The sequence below is a fragment of the Schistocerca nitens genome, chromosome 10 (assembly GCF_023898315.1).
Source record: "Schistocerca nitens isolate TAMUIC-IGC-003100 chromosome 10, iqSchNite1.1, whole genome shotgun sequence".
Lineage (NCBI taxonomy): Eukaryota > Metazoa > Arthropoda > Insecta > Orthoptera > Acrididae > Schistocerca > Schistocerca nitens.
In genome coordinates, this window is record NC_064623.1 from 10,621,307 (window position 1) to 10,639,723 (window position 18,417).

At 41.1% G+C, this 18,417-nt stretch overlaps 1 protein-coding gene across 1 annotated transcript in view; it reads left to right on the forward strand.

The window, feature by feature from the left end:
- The window catches only part of LOC126209796 (transmembrane protein 151B-like), a 225,237-nt gene that overhangs the window by 112,361 nt on the left and 94,459 nt on the right, over window positions 1-18,417 (forward strand). The gene's annotated exons all lie outside the window — the stretch shown is intronic.

Sequence of the window (18,417 nt, forward strand, 5' to 3'; positions counted from 1 at the left end):
CTTGAACCCTATGCCCGCCCACAATGGTAACGACACTGCTAGCCACATGGAAAATGATTTAAATCCAAACAGAGGTGTTTTGCAGGATATGCTTCCTGCAACCACCCTAGAAGGAAAACAAAGACAGAGGATGAGATGGTCAGATGAAGTTAATCGACACCTCATGTTCTGTTATTACCAAGCAACAAACCTAGGAACCAACACAACTGGATACAGATCACAAGTACACACAACATTTATTACCAGATACCCAGAATTAAAATTTTTAACAGAACAACGACTAGCTGATCAGATCCGTGTAATAATAAAAAATAACAGGATACCCCAGTCAGAATTAGAAAACATCAAACAACAAGTACAACAAATACTAGAACAAAATAATGTGCAATCACAAGAAGAAGAATAAGAAAATACAGTAATGGACTCAAACATCCCAGAGCAAACAAACAAAGAACAACACACATCAATTAAACAATCAGAGGAAAACGACATCTTAAGACAGCCACCAGAACAAGCACAAATAGAACACGAAGTGACACACATGTTAGATATAGAAGAGAATTTTCAGATGACATATATAGAATACAAAGACACAAATACAGACATTAGACCATTCTTGCATAGACCACCAAATAACCCACAAGTCGAAACAACAATAACAACTATCAACAAAATCATACACAACAAAATAAATGAAAATACAACAATGGAAGAGTTACAACTACTGGTTTATGTAGGAGCACTCACTACACTAAATATACACACTAGGCAGAGATCAGAACCAACCAACACACAGAAGAAACCCACAAAAGCAGCATGGCAACACAGGCTACAGATAAGAATAGAAAAACTGAGAAAAGACATCAGACAGCTAACACAATTTATAAGAAATGAAATATCAGACAAAAAACGAAAAAGGTTAGGTAAAATCTCACAACAAGAAGCAATGGAGCAATTAGATGAAAAGAAGCAGAAGTTACAAGCATTGGCCAAACGACTTAGAAGATACAAAAAAAGTGAAAATAGAAGGAAACAAAACCAAACATTCAACACAAACCAAAAGAAATTTTACCAGACAATAGATAACACACACATTAAAATAGGCAATCCACCAAACATAACAGACATGGAACACTTCTGGAGCAACATATGGTCAAACCTGGTACAACATAACAGGCATGCACGGTGGATACAAGCAGAAACAGACTCATACAAGATGATACCACAAATGCCTGAAGTGATAATTTTGCAACATGAAGTCACCCGAGCAATTAATTCTACGCACAATTGGAAAGCCCCTGGAAAAGATAAAATAGCAAATTTCTGGCTAAAGAAGTTCACCTCAACACATTCACATCTAACTAAATTATTTAACAGTTACATTGCAGACCCATACACATTCCCTGATACACTTACACATGGAATAACCTATCTGAAACCTAAAGATCAAGCAGACACAGCAAATCCAGCTAAATATCGCCCCATAACATGCCTACCAACAATCTACAAAATATTAACTTCAGTCATTACACAGAAATTAATGACACATACAACACAGAACAAAATTATAAATGAAGAACAAAAAGGCTGTTGCAAAGGAGCACGAGGATGTAAAGAGCAACTGATAATAGATGCAGAGGTGACATATCAAGCTAAAACTAAACAAAGGTCACTACACTACGCATACATTGATTACCAAAAAACTTTTGATAGTGTACCCCACTCATGGTTACTACAGATACTGGAAATATACAAAGTAGATCCTAAATTGATACAGTTCCTAAACATAGTTATGAAAAACTGGAAAACCACACTTAATATCCAAACAAACTCTAATAATATCACATCACAGCCAATACAGATTAAGCGTGGAATATACCAAGGAGACTCATTAAGTCCTTTCTGGTTCTGCCTTGCTCTGAACCCACTATCCAACATGCTAAACAATACAAATTATGGATACAATATTACTGGAACATACCCACACAAAATCACACATATGCTATACATGGATGATCTAAAACTACTGGCAGCAACCAATCAACAACTCAACCAATTACTAAAGATAACAGAAGGATTCAGCAATGATATAAGTATGGCTTTTGGAACAGACAAATGTAAGAAAAATAGCATAGTCAAGGGAAAACACACTAAACAAGAAGATTACATATTGGATAACCACAGCGACTGCATAGAAGCGATGGAAAAAACAGATGCCTATAAATATCTAGGATACAGGCAAAAAATAGGAATAGATAATACAAATATTAAAGAAGAACTAAAAGAAAAATATAGACAAAGACTAACAAAAATACTGAAAACAGAATTGACAGCAAGAAACAAGACAAAAGCTATAAATACTTATGCCATACCAATATTGACCTACTCATTTGGAGTAGTGAAATGGAGTAACACAGACCTAGAAGCACTCAATACACTTACACGATCACAATGCCACAAATATAGAATACATCACATACATTCAGCAACAGAAAGATTCACATTAAGCAGAAAGGAAGGAGGAAGGGGATTTATCGACATAAAAAAACCTACATTATGGACAGGTAGACAATTTAAGAAAATTCTTTCTAGAACGAGCAGAAACTAGCAAAATACACAAGGCAATCACTCATATAAATACATCGGCTACACCACTGCAATTTCATAACCACTTCTACAACCCTTTAGATCACATAACATCAACAGGTACGAAGAAAGTAAATTGGAAAAAGAAAACACTTCATGGCAAGCACCCGTATCATCTAACACAGCCACACATCGATCAAGACGCATCCAACACATGGCTAAGAAAAGGCAATATATACAGTGAGACAGAAGGATTCATGATTTCAATACAGGATCAAACAATAAACACCAGGTATTTCAGCAAGCATATTATTAAAGATCCCAATACCACAACAGATAAATGCAGACTTTGTAAACAACAAATAGAAACAGTAGATCACATCACAGGCGGATGTACAATACTAGCAAATACAGAATACCCCAGAAGACATGACAATGACGCAAAAATAATACATCAACAGCTTGCCTTACAACATAAACTTATAAAACAACACGTTCCTACATACAAGTATGCACCACAAAATGTACTGGAGAATGATGAATACAAATTATACTGGAACAGAACCATTATAACAGATAAAACAACGCCACATAACAAACCTATCATACTCACCAATAAAAAGAAGAAATTAACACAACTAATCGAAATATCCATACCCAATACAACAAATATACAAAAGAAAACAGGAGAAAAAATTGAAAAATACATCCAACTGGCTGAGGAAGTCAAAGACATGTGGCATCAGGATAAAGTTGACATCATACCAATTATACTATCAACTACAGGAGTCATACCACACAATATCCACCAATACATCAATGCAATACAGCTACATCCAAACATATATATACAATTACAGAAATCCGTAATTATTGATACATGTTCAATTACCCGAAAGTTCCTAAATGCAATATAACATGTACCGTACAGCAAAAAGGAAGTGACGCTTGATAAATGTCCGCGTCACTCCATTCTTAACCAGACTTAACGTCTGAGAAAGTAAAGATAATAATAATAATAGATCTGCATAACGGTTCATCGATTTCGTAGACAACATAATTAACTTAAGATCAATGTTACGGACAACGCTGACCTTCCTTTTAATTTAACATATATGGTCGTTGTGCAAACAGCACTCCATGGAGTCGCCAATCAATAATTAACTTAGTCATAAACCAGTAAACCCCCGATTCTTGAAAGGCCCAACTCTCATGAGTAAAATGTTGCAAACTTCTGATTACTTTAGAAATGAGTTTGTTTGTTAAATATACCTGAAGGTAAGCATGTAGGAGAATAAGAGTTTAGGAAATGGTAGGAATTACACTTTGTTGGAAGTTACTAAGTGCTCTCATTAAGAAACACAGAATGAAGATGGTCCGAGTAATTGGCGCTCCGTTTGAAGCAAAACCAAGTTCTTCACGCACCTCAATATTCATGGCAAAATATCTCCTGAACTGTGTGTTGTAAAATGGTTACGCAGGTACATTGAATTGTGTATGTCCGTGTGCAAACTGCTTTGTCAGTTTGAGTCGCAGGAAAGAAGTAATAAAACATACGTCGTATCTGATATTCATACGTTACACCATGAAAAAGCGGAAACATAATAAGCGATAATTTCTTTCCTCGCATCATTTGGGGGGAGTGGCAACGAGAAACAGTGTCTTACAGGTTTGAATTATGTACAAAATTTGTTGCAAGTCGCAAAGTGCCCCCGTTCTCAAATACTGGGCGAGTGGAGACCGGGTATTGGCACGCAGTCAGTTATGCTCCCTCGAGACGAACACAGTGATTACCACCGTATTATTCGTCCTATAACAACACACAGATAGATAAACAATTTGAATTGAAACTTCGGAAACTGTTTGATCCTTCAAAAAGCGGGACTAAGCGGAATGGTGTGGAAAAACACCGTTTAGCTTTTGCCGATAATTCACACATCAAAAGTAAGTTATGCATCAGTCCAATACCCAGAAATCCTGACGACAGACGCTGGCTGTGGTTGTTGCATCACAGACACAGTCCCTTTGACTGTTCAGAGATAACACTAAAGCCGCCCAAAGATGTAAACAACCTTGCATGAGCAGCGCCTATTAGACGGACGAGGTCCGACAGCCGATCAGTTCAAAAATGGTTAAAATGGCTCTAAGCACTATGGGACTTAAGAGCTGAGGTTCATCAGTCCCCTAGACTTAGAACTACTTAATCCTAACTCATCTAACGACATCACACACATCCATGCCCGAGGCAGGATTCGAACCTGCGACCGTAGCAGCAGCGCGGTTCCAGACTGAAGAGCCTAGAACCGCTCGGTCACAGCGGCCGGCGCCGACCAGTTCCAGTCATTCCACCAGGAAGGAGGTACACGGCTCGTGTTGTCTGTAGTTCCACCTTGCCTACACAGTCAATACTGCAGTTCGATCGCGTCCACATTGTTACTTTATGCAAGGAAGGGCTCTCAACAAGGGAAGTGTCCAGGCGTCTCGGAGTGAACCAAAGCGATGTTGTTCGGACATGGAGGAGATATAGAGAGACAGGAACTGTCGATGACATGTCTTGCTCAGATCGCCCAACGACTATGAAGCCACAGGACGTCGTGTTACGACTCAAACTGTGCGCAATAGGCTACATGATGTACATCTTCACTACCGACGTCCATGGCGAGATCCATATTTGGAACCACGACACCATGCAGCGCGGTACAGATGGGTCCAACAACATGGCGAATGGACCGCTCTTCACCGATGAGTGTCGCGTATGCTTTCAACTAGACAATCGTCAGAGATATGTTTGGAGGCAACCAGGTCAGGCTGAACGCCCTGCGACTCCAGCAACGTGCAGGTTCCCTGCTGTTTTGGGGTCGCATTATGTGGGGTCGACGTACGCCGCTGGTGGTCATGGAAGGCGCCGTAACGGCTGTACGGTACGTGAATGCCATCCCGTGACCCATACCGCCAGCATTTCGGCAGCATATTGACGAGGCATTCGTCTTCATGGACGACAATTCGCGCCCCAAAAAAATGGTTCAAATGGCTCTGAGCACTATGGGACAATTGCTGAGGTCATTAGTCCCCTAGAACTTAGAACTAGTTAAACCTAACTAACCTAAGGACATCACACACATCCATGCCCGAGGCAGGATTCGAACCTGCGGCCGTAGCGGTCTTGCGGTTCCAGACTGCAGCGCCTTTAACCGCACGGCCACTTCGGCCGGCAATTCGCGCCCCCATCGTGCACATCTTGTGAATGACTTCCTTCATGATAACGACATCGCTCAATTAGAGTGACCAGCATGTTCTTCAGACATGAACCCTATCGAACATACCTGGTATGGACAGAAAAGGGCTGTTTATGGACGACGTGACCCACCAACCGCTCTGAGGGATCTACGCCGAATCGACGCTGAGGAATGGGACAATCTGGACCAACAGCGCCTTTATGAACTTGTGGATAGTACGCCACGATGAATACAGACATGCATCAAGGCAAGAGGACGTACTACTGGGTATTGGAGGTATCGTTGTGTACAGAAATCTGGACCACCACCTCTGGAGGTCACCCTGCGTGGTGGTACTACATGCAATGTGTGGTTTTCATGAGCAATAGAAAGGGCGGAAATGATGTCTATGTTGATCTCTGTTCCAATTTTGTGTACAGGTTCCGGAACTCTCAGAACCGAGGTGATGGAAAACTGTTTTTGACGTGTGTACAATCATAACGACAGAATGTTCTGAAAAACCTACAGAAAAAATCTTCGTCTGGTAAGACGTAGCAGAAAAAACTAGATTGCACACGTCTGTGAGGAAAACAGAATGAATGTGAAGTATAAAGAACATAGAAACTTATTAAGTACCAGCGACGGAACAGTGAAACGGCTGATTAGTTTAAAATACTTAGGCGAATACATTACAGCCATTGACGTTGAAAGCAAAACCCAGAAAACTGGGAAACTTTTCGAAACCACGCAATAGATTTACAACAAGAAGCTACTTATGGATACACACCAACAATCGTCATTACAACTCTGTCATAATACCAGTATGTTTACATGCAGACAGTCTTATCCTCTCTGAGAGACGTTTACTAGAAGACTTAGAAAGGCAAGAGATAAAGGTCTCACACAATATACAGGGCCCAAATCATGAAAAGCAGGAGAAGTGCTGGTAGGACATGCGCTCTGGGGTTCCGTACAAATTTGGCTCTGAGCACTATGGGACTTAACATCTATGTCATCAGTCCCCCTAGAACTTAGAACTACTTAAACCTAACTAACCTAAGGACATCACACAACATCCCGTTCAAATTTAATTGTGTTTATAGACCAGAATGAAAAATCTATCATAGCGCAAAAAGGATAAATACGCCCTGGGCACAGTTAGGGGTGTAAAAGAAGGCAAAGAGCTTTTCGGCGTAGCTGACATTTAAATCAAAACAACTTGGCAATTTCCAACTTGTTAGCATTAGTACTCATGTCATGTAATAGAATGCATCATGTCAAGTAAAGAAACAAGATACTTAATATCATACTGTATAACATTACAAATGCCATTTGTCGTCCAGCATGGTATTTGTCATGTCGTGCACTATGACCCAACGTGCAACTGAAGTTTAGAAAGCATGCATCCCCATTCTGGGATCCTTCGTGTTACAGATGCATCCCCACTCTCTGATACTTCCTATTGCAGGTCCGTCCGACTCTCCAGAAGCACATAAATTTATTTTTAAATGCGAACATTTTAGGTTAGGCTTTACCGTGACTGCTATTGACATTAAATGAAACAACAAGTTTACTGTTACCAGCCACCGTTTTATTTATTTCCACAAAACGGTGACTGGTAACAGTAAACTTGTTGTTTCGTTTAACATAAATTCATGCCTGTTTGTTCTTACATCCTCGTAATACATGTAACAGGGCTTGGGTTTGGGGGTGAAGAAGCCCACTCGGGGGGGGGGGGGGGAAATCAATTCCCTCTCCGAAGTGGCCGTGCGGTTAAAGGCGCTTCAGTCTGGAACCGCAAGACCGCTACGGTCGCAGGTTCGAATCCTGCCTAGTGCATGGATATTTGTGATGTCCTTAGGTTTAACTAGTTCTAAGTTCTAGGGGACTAATGACCTCAGCAGTTGAGTCCCATAGTGCTCAGAGCCATTTTTTGAATTCCCTCTCCGCCACCCCCCCCCCCCCCCAACCCCCAACAAGAAAACAAAAAATTGAAACTTCCTGGCAGATTAAAACTGTGTGCCCGACCGAGACTCGAACTCGGGACTTTGCCTTTCGCGGGCAAGTGCTCTACCTACTGAGCTACCGAAGCACGACTCACGCCCGGTACCCACAGCTTTACTTCTGCCAGTATCTCGTCTCCTACCTTCCAAACTTTACAGAAGCTCTCCTGCGAACCATGCAGAACTAGCACTCCTGAAAGAAAGGATATTGCGGAGACATGGCTTAGCCACAGCCTGGGGGATGTTTCCAGAATGAGATTTTCACTCTGCAGCGGAGTGTGCGCTGATATGAAACTTCCTGGCAGATTAAAACTGTGTGCCCGACCGAGTTCGAGTCTCGGTCGGGCACACAGTTTTAATCTGCCAGGAAGTTTCATATCAGCGCACACTCCGCTGCAGAGTGAAAATCTCATTCTGGAAACAAAAAATTGTTTTGCGTACCCCTCTCCCCCTCCCAGTCAGGGAAAAATCCACTCACAGAAATTTATCCCCTCAGAAAATTTTTTTGGCTGTTACATGGTGTGGACAAAAAGTAGTGGCACCGTGCTTTTAGTTGACACCAGAGTACACTGGCAGACGTTCATTGCGTTACACGCCCTCAATGCAGTTGCTCTGCATCTCGGTCAACTTCTCCCACAGAGATGGAAAGCTTCGTACACTGTCAGCGCATCCGCCTCTGGCGATGTCTCGCACCCACCCTATCCACAGATGATCTCTTCTCTTGTGTCGTAGCGTGTGCCACGAAGAGGTTCTTTCATTTTGGCGAACAGATCGTAATGGCACGGACACACATGGGGGAGTGAATATGGTGAATGTTCCAGTATCTCCCACACCTACACATGCAGGAGGACACCATTACGTCAACGTAACATGCCCACAGGAGGTTTTTGTTTCATTTTTTAGTTCTTTACATGTTTACTTATTTTTAATATACAGTTTTATAAATTTTATTCTTTATTTTCTTTAAATTTTTTTTAAGTTACTCACATTTTAATCATACATATAAGACTGTTCATATGAACATACGAAAAACAGCCATAAATTCTAGATACAGTGCACAAAATAACAGCAGACATAAATACAAATCTAACGAAGTGTTAAACATTGTGCGACGTTTATGATAATAATGTATGTAAATAGTTTATATTACTACCGTATTACATACATACACTCACTTGAAAGCTTGCTATATCGGAAGCTGAACGACCTGTTGAAAGCTATACATCTTGTTTATTATCTCTTACCTTGAAATTCTTCTCATTGTTTTTTTCAAGTATGCAATAATAAAGACTGAAAAACTCACGTGAATGATTTTGGTGAGAAATGTTATAACAACCAATCCGAATTAAGTATCAGAATGAATAGCTGAAATAAGCAGTACAATTGCGAAAAAATATATGCACGATAAGATACTATCAACTTTTGAATCCTGTATGGAAGGTGGCGAACTTAAGCTTGTTCTATCCGAAAATAAATTTTGTAGGAGATAGAATAGAAGACTTGAAGAAAACGTAGTAAAAAAATTTATACCTGTTGTAAATAAGGTGACCTATTTCCTGACAATTATTTTATAGTAGTTTTCGGATTAGTTTCATTTCTTGCGTGCTTATTGATCAAGCTTTAAATGCTCAGTCAAACAGTCGATCATTTTGTTCAGGGCTGGGCATAATTCTGGTTTGGCACGTGCATTGTTTTGCATGTCAAATTTTTTTTATTATTTTAAGCCACTGATGAATAAAATCTTTAAGGTATAAACAACGAAACAGTCATCAGCTGTAATAACCAGTTTCTCTAATTATATGGCAGCGCAGCTCTTAAAATGCAATGCATTTCTACGAAACACAATTTTACGTGCAAACGTGAGATTTTTCGCACGTACAACGCCAACTAGGAAAGATTTAAGCAAACGCTTAATTACCGTAAAATGTACTTTTTGTTATCATCTGTATCAATTTAAACCGTCTTACCACGAGAGATTAGCGTAAAACCAGATCTTACATATATTTTATGAGAAACTTTAGACCATTACTTGCTTGTATTTGTCAACCTTCTTACGGAACATCAACCGATTCAAAAAAGCTTGAAACGCGTAAGTAATAATAAAAAAATACAACTCACACAAAACGTGTTTTTTGCACGTAGAAGCCGAATGAAGCTGATTTTTGAAAGTGTGATTTTTATTGTAAGAATGCATTTTTTATTTATTTGATTCACTTTAAACCGTTTCCGCGCATTCAGTTCACGTAAGAACGAGATTTATATGCTGCATTTAGCTCGACTTCAAACCATCGTATCACGATAACGGATAGAGGTTATTGGATAAACAAATTTCGTTTTGACTTTATCCATTTATATACCTTCGTCCAAAGTTTGAACCGATTCGTACAAATTGAAAACATAGAAGTGGCGCGTTTTAAAAACCTCCAACAAAAACTTTTAACACGAAAAATCCGAAGAAAGCAAACGATTAGAACTTGTTTTAGAACAAGGTCCGATACGCCTTAGAAACAAATCTGAACTATCTCGCTCTAGTCCCGTGCTATTTAACGGTGACAGGTTTTGCACGTAAAATTTTATTTTGACTGTTAGGCATTTTTAATGCACATAACATACAAATGTTGCCATTGGCTGGGCATTAATTTCAGCCCAATTAAAATCTTATGGAAAAGGAGTTAATTAATTCGCACAATTTACCTGAACGCGAGGTACAGTTCGTCATTGAACCTTTTCTTAATATTCTGTGACATAGCTACAGTGAGACAGATGTTCCAATGGCTATACAAACGGCCGCAGGTCCGAGATAAACCAAAAACTTTTCTCCCCATGCTTGTTGCTCAAACAGGAACCGAACACCAAGACAGCAAACTGCGAATCTGCTCGCAACATTCTCACACATATTTGTCACAGCGCTTTGACTTGGGAAGCACAAAGACAAGCAGTAGACACTCACGCCTCGTGCGGGCGGTCATTATCTTGCTGAAGTGTTCGTGGCTTGCCGTGAGTGGCAACAAATCGGAGCGCACAATATCGCCGACATACCTCTGTAGTGCAGGTGCACATGAGGAAATGAAATGGCACCCAAGTTCATCAACACGTCTTCGCCGGTCATCAGGGGAGAATTCGAACCAGGACTCATCACTGGAGACAACTCTGCTCCAGTCAGAGAGATTCCAGGCTCTTCCTCTTCAGTGAATCATCCAGTTTTTATGCAATTTTCATTTGTTTGTCTGCACATATACACCACATCTACCGATTTCCGCCCCATTCGGAAAATTCCTCCGGGGTGCGTCTTTTTTTTTTTTGCTTATAGTGTATCTAAATCACTTTTGTTTGATACTTTGCCTTAAACGTAACGAGAATTTTATTAAATGAAAGGTGAAGTTGGGTGGTCATTCCGTAAAATGCCTTTCTTCTTCTTCCGTATCCGGATGAACCAATTATATCTTCCCTTCCCATTGTCACTGACCTTCAAAATATCGTCTTTAGTGCATGTTATAGACATATCTGGGCAAATCAGTAGGTGGTCCAAGTCCTGTATTGCTCCGCATTCACACCTATCGCTATCACTGTAGCTCCATTTAAATAGGTTTGATTTGCACCCAGTTACTCCAGTGCGCAACCTGTTTAATGACCTCCAAGTTCTAAAAGGTAGTTGGAATCCTGCAGATCCCTCCTCAAGTAGTTCCATTGTGGAGTGTGGCACCATTTCTTCCCAAAGAGATAGCCGCCTTGCGACAGGCTTGGTGGCGGGCTCTTCAGTAGTTTCAATGAAACTCCTGCGGGATTTCAGCCGGACACGTTGTTTTCGGCGCATATGCATCGGGTGTCGAGGATCATTCTTTTGTTTTGATCTTTCGATCTCGCCGGCTACTTGTCTGCGGATAGTGAGTGGTGCTACGCCTATGATGGGATAAATTTTGTCTTTGGGAGTTGGTTTGAGGCAACCTGTGGCAATGCGTACGGTTTCGTTTACGGCGACGTCAACTTGCTTAGTGTGAGCAGAGTTCCTCCAAACTGGCGACGCGTATTCCGCTGCTGCGATAGCGCCAGACCTGTGCTGCGCAAAACGTGTGGTTGAGCTCCCCACGATGAACCTGTTAGCTTCCGCAGTATGTTGTTCCTGGCACAGACTTGTTTTTTAGTGTTGTGACAGTGTTGCTTAAAAGTAAGCGCTCTCTCCCCGGTATTTTGGGCTGTTTGTATGCTTCAGGTCTTCCCCTTGCTACATGATACGGAGTTTCCATTTGGCTTGCTTGTTCGTAAGATGGAAAGCGGATACTTGAGATTTACTAGGGTTTGGTTTGAGATTATTGCCTTTGTAATAGGTAGCAAGTTCTGTTAAGGCTCCTGTGAGATTCTCCTCCACTTGTTCAAAGGTTTTATCCTGTGTGGCCACTGCTGCATCATCGGCATAAGTCAACATTCGTGTCTGGTGGCTGATGGCAAGGTCATTTGTATAGATGTTACTTAATATTGGAGCCAAGACACTACCCTGTGCAAGTCCATTTCTCTGTGTTCTCCATCGGCTGTTTTTAGATTTAAGGTTGCATAGTAGCGTCTGTTCTGTAGCATGCATTGCACGAACATAGAAAGGATGTAGTCCTTAGTGATATTATACACTGTCTGGGTAAGCAACTTATGGTTAACTGTCATATGCGGCACTGAGATCAAAGAATGCGACCCCAGTTACTTCTCCTCTCTGATAACCGTCTTCGATTTACTGTGTGAGCTTAAGGATGTAGCCACAGTACGATTTTCCAGGTCGAAATCCAGTTTGTTCGTTAATGAGGGCTTTGTCCACATAATCAGCTATGCGTTTGAGGATCATTCGCTCCAGCACTTTAAATAGATGACAAAGCGGTGAGACAGGCCGGAAATTTTTAGCTTCAGCTGGGTGTTTCCTTGGTTTTAGTAACGCAACAACCCTAGCTTTCGACCCCAGTTTAGGAATTTGCATTGTTATAATACAGTTATTCATTAGCTCTAGGATCCTGCTTGTATTCTCGGTCCAAAATGTTTAATTTGCTCAGATCTCAGATCGTCGAGGCTAGCGGTCTTATTGTTTTTCAAATCGTTGATGGCTTCTTGTGGCTCCTGAGCTGGATTTCACAGTTTGCCGGTAACACGTATACACACGTATTTTGGGACAGGGGTTATGTGAAACACACCGGCATGTGCCTCCCCTTCCTCCCCTTCCATCTACTAGGCTACGGTTGGTCCAGTAACTTGAGCTATGTTCGCAAATGTACGGGACCAGTTTGACTGTTGAGTGCGTGTTTGTCAAGCATCCGGTGCCCCCACACTGAACTCGTGAATCGTCAAAAAAAATTCAGCTAGTAAATGTAATTACAGAAAGGACCGAAATGGTGCTTGAGCATACTTGTGAAACGAACACCTTTATAAAAATGGTTGTTTTGAAAATAATAAGTATGCAGTCCTGTGTGCAGGCTGCGTTGAAACTGATCACAAGTATCTCTCTGCGTTCACGTCGAACACACGCCTGTGGAATCACATGGACCAGTATTAAACACCCCGTGTTATACGGGCGCAAAAAGTTAACCATTTCAGTGGCTGAACAACTCTCAGTGGAAACAGCGCACGGATCTTCCCTTGTACCGGGCACTGAGCAGGGATGCTTTCTGTTTCCCAGGCACTGTGCTGACCTAAACCCACAAATTACCCGCCTACCTAACTCAGGTCTCTCGTTGTGGCGAGTGGGACACTGAACGCAAAATTAACGGAATATTATGTATTAATGACAGCTGGCGTCCCATTTGAATTTATAATTCTTCTCGAAACAGATAATTGGCAATTAATCGAAATAACCGTAAACTAATAATATGCATCTGATATTTCCTGATTAACGTTTTCATGTGAAAATCATATTACACTTCTATGACCAATAACGATTCACTTTTAATTCCCAGTCGTGCCATGTTTTAGGATCCCACATCTCAGTCGGTAAAAACGGAACCCTTGAATGACCGCTTAGTTGTCCATCTGCCTGACTGTCAGTGTGTTCAACTGTTAGGAGCCTTTTTTCTCAGGAACGGAGAGACACACGTACCGTACTTGAAATTTATATCACAAGGTAAGGCCTGCTCTCCCTTGTGGATGTAAAAAAATTGTGCTTCTAAGTCGGTGCAATCAAAAGATGGTCATTCATGTCACATATATTGATACTCGAAAACTCGCTCATCAAAACTTATAGCATACTTCCGTTGATCTAGAATCGTGACATTTGGCAGGAATCAACATTTCACACTAGAAGTACACGAAAAAATGCAAAAATTGTTAAGTTTGGTCTGTTAAGACCTCTTTTTCTCTGCAACCAGTTCGCGTATAGAGTTCAAATTTATGTCTCATATTAAGGGATGTGCTCCCTTGGCGGTGCAAAACATTTAAGCTTCTAAGACATTTCAATCAAAAGATACGGCCACTTATGTCACGTACTGTGACGGTCGCAATCTCACTCATCAAAACGTATAGTATATTTTCCGCAGACCTAGAATCATGGAATTTGGCAAGAAGCAAGGTTTCACATAAAAAGTAAAGGAAAAAAAAATCAGAAAATTCTTGTATTGTAATTATATGACACAAGAAATTATTTACCATTAGAACTTAAATTGCTTTCATCACCCGTCAAAAGCTTAATATAAAAATATTACTGCATGCATATCTGAGTTGCAGTCGTGTCTTAGTGAATAAATAAAAAGAGGTTTTATTAATCTTCTCTTTCTACGTGTATAAACTGAAGTCCCTTGCTCGCTTATTTTGTATGTATGGGTAGTCTCAGGGGCTACTCTACAGATTCTGATACAGTCTTGCATTTCCCGGGACCAATCTCTATGACAGACAAAAATCATCTAAATTCCCGATTCCCGGGATGTATGAACTACCCGTATACTGTATAATTCTAGATTCATAGTTCGCAGCTGGCTCCTGAACCTGTACTAGCAGGTTTTCACGGGACGGTTTACGTCTGTCTTCAGTTGTCTGCTAGTTCTAGTTTTTCTACGTACTCGTTACACTCTCCCGTGAGTCAAACTAACCTGAGAGCATTCTTGCCACGTTTCTTTGTATACGTTCAGTGTCTCCTGTTATGACTGTCTGGTTCCGGTTCCACATACTTCAGACACATTCCAGGACGGTTAAGTAGCTGCGTCTATGCAAGGTGGTGGCCTCTTGATTAAAGTTAGTAGCAGAATGCATCAATGGTACAGCTGCTGTCTCGCTTGGAAAATGTCTTTTTCTAGGTACACGCAAGCTATTGCAGCACAAGTAAATGCGTTTCTGTTTATTTGTCTCGTTCGTGGACAGGTGATCACTAGGTCCAAAACCATCCCAATCGACAAAAACAGTCGTCTCTTTTACTAAGCATTACGAGCAATGGTGGACACACAGTGTAGTTGCCAAATGAAGAGAGCGATTACGTGAATAATTGAGTCGCTTAGATGCAAAACTGTCCATGTCCACTTAAAAAAAAAATTGATTTGGCAACTGGATTGTAGAGCATGACATTTTACACATGCTTGAAATGCTATTTATGCTCAAAGGTCTCCATGTCCTATGGAAAACTGCTCACGAAAAGTGTGGTTAGATTCAAAACTGTCCATGTCCATCAGTACGTTGGGTGCAAAACTTGCCTTGTCCCTTTTGACAAATCGCATTGAAGGCTGGGGTCATGTGACTGTAATGCAAGATGGGTACCATAAGCATGTAAAAATTGTACTTGTGTGGTCTCTTACAGCTGTTTATTCTGAAAGTTATACACATTCTCAGAATGCTATAAAAGTCCAAGGGGAGCCTAATTATAATTCTGAAATCAACCCACCAGTGTCCGTATGCAAACGTGGGAAACACTTAGGATACGTAAACTCGAGCTGCATTACGAACACGGTTGTTCCTATTAATGAAAAGAAACGGGAGGATGTTTCAAAACTCCTCGAGAAACACTATGGTGAGTCCTGGAGAAAACGTGAATCCCTGTCGTGGTACATGACATTACGAGGTTCCACCGGGTCACGGGCATCAGTTGAATCAGAATGCCTAGCTGGAGAAGATGAAGACGTTGTTCCAGATATGATGTATTAAGTGGGTTGCAGTTTGTCAGTTGTTACACCATGTACCCTCAGAAATATTAAAAGAAATTAAAACTGAATACACAGTTTTATGTTAACCCCATATCCTCTCCTCGTGTACAACTAGTCAGGTTCAAAACTGTCCATGTCCATTTCAGTTGCGTGCAAAAGTGGCCATCTGCAAAGTCAGATGCAAAACTGTCCAAGTCCATTTTTATTTTGCTTATATCTTACATGCATTGAGTTCCAGATTTTTTTCCAATAGCCCAAATGGTTTTGTACTAATCCATACTTATGTATAGAACATACAGTGTAGGTCAGTTTGTATTTACGCAGTGAAAACAGTTTTTCCACTTTTTCTCAAAACGGGTTATGGAGGACATGGACAGTTTTGCATCTAGGCGACTCAATTCTCCTTATGATCGCTTAATGTTCGCTTTAACACCCCAGTAAATACGTTAGTTCCTAATGTGAACGTCACTTGACCTCACTCTTGCCGCAGTGTAATGCCCGCCCTCGTACAGATGGGAAAACACTGCAGTGGCTTCAGAATCTGCTGTCGCATCCTCCAGCTGCACAGTCCTAACCTACATCAAAGTGATTTTCCACCTGCTTTGTTCGCTGATGGAGCAGCTGCGTCGATGCAGGCTTTAGCCGCATGACGAGGTCTGGAGACGGTGCCAGAGGTGAGGAGAACCGTGCTCCAATGCTTCCTGCACGATGGCGTTACGAAACTTCTCGAGAAATCAAATGATGGACCAAGCGCACAGAGGATGGAGGTTTTGTAGAGGAGTGGCGTTACTTGGAAGCAGCTTTCCCAATAAAAAGTTTCCTTTCCAAAATATATACCTTGTGTCATGCCTTAGAATTAATCATACTACAAAGAGGAGAAATGCAGCCTGTTGACAGACGGTGCAGCATAGGGGACACCGGATGCAGCAAAATTTTCTGGCTAACGCAACCGGAAATACACGCTCATGGAGCTACGGCCGTCGAAAACCATATCAGATCCGTGATCAGTGCACGGAATTGTAACGTACTTAAATTAACTGCCCCAGTGGAAACCTTTTATGATAAAGAGCACAGTTATTTATTAAATCGTCTGAAGGTAATGGTTTCAGCTGAACAGTGAAGGTTTAGCCAGCTCTAAATTTATTTATGTGTGAATCTTCTGTGATGTCGTCGTCGTGGTCGTCTTCATTTCCCCTTTGCCCTAGCTTCAGCCCGCGTTCAGCTATTTGTGGTACTTGCATACTTTCCCCCGTCTTGACATCATTCTTGCTTTACAGCTGTTTCGTTCTCGTCCAGATTCTTTCTTCTGGTCTCAATCGAATCAGTTCATCTTATAAAACTTTGAACATAGCTGCTAAGGTTCAGTGACCGTGTCAGAATTATATTAGAACAAATAAGCCCTCGGTCACAAATATTAAGTCAAAATTGGCCAGGTTTCGACGCTACTATGAGCATCGTCTTTAGAATTAAACTAACTGTTCTAAAACATATTAGGTATATAACACATTAATAAAATTAAAGTTTGTAGTGACTGGAAAGAGATGCAGTACTTACAAGTCACAATTTTAAAAAAATCTAAGCCGGAAAGGCGACGTCATGAATAGTTGTAAATGGGCTGCTCGTACTTGAGTGAACAAGGGTTGCAACAAGACTCTGAGTCACCCTCTTGCCATCAAACTTGGCCTCCATCATTCCTTTTGGGATTCCTCCATCGTCCTTCACATGTTCAAATCATTTTGGTTCTGTCATTCAACTTCTCTGCTCCAATTTACTTCCTAATATCTTCATTTCTCGCCCTCTCTCTTCTCAATTCCCTTCACATACCACTTATCAGTTTCATTCAACTTGCTTCGATTCTGCTACCCTCTCTTCTTCTCCTTGTACAGGTCTCCCATGCAGTGTCAACATGGCTGTAAACCAAGTCTTCAACAGCACTTCCTACCAGCTCATTGTCACCTCCATTCCCCAGACTATACCCTTCACACACTGGTCTGGCATCATAGGAAATTACGTCGTGGGGTCTTATTTCATCTCAGGCGTTCAAAATGGACATTCGTGAGCTGTCTGTCTGACGGACATTCTGCCGGTTCTTCTAGAAGAGGCATCACTAGATATTATGTGGCTGCAACACGACGGTTGTCCAGCTGACTCATCCCGTGTTGCAAAGCAAATACTGAACGATGGATAGGACGAAACTCTGTTGTCAAAAGGCTTGTGAAGTCCCCCGATTTCACTCCTCTCAGTTTATTTCTTTGGGAAGCACTCAAAGGCGCAATCTATGACGAAGCCCCAACTATGCCAAACGAAATGTGTCGCCGAATCACGTGTGCATACTCGTCCATAACATCCACTGTAATTACATCTGTTCATCGTTTTCTCGTACGGCGATCGCAAATGTGCCTTTCAGTCCATGGCCAACGATTTAAAGAAATGCTCAAATAAAGGATAAAGTTATTTATTTTGTAAGCCAAAACTTATGCTGTGTGAATTGTTTATTTCGTTTACGTGTGTGTCAAATAA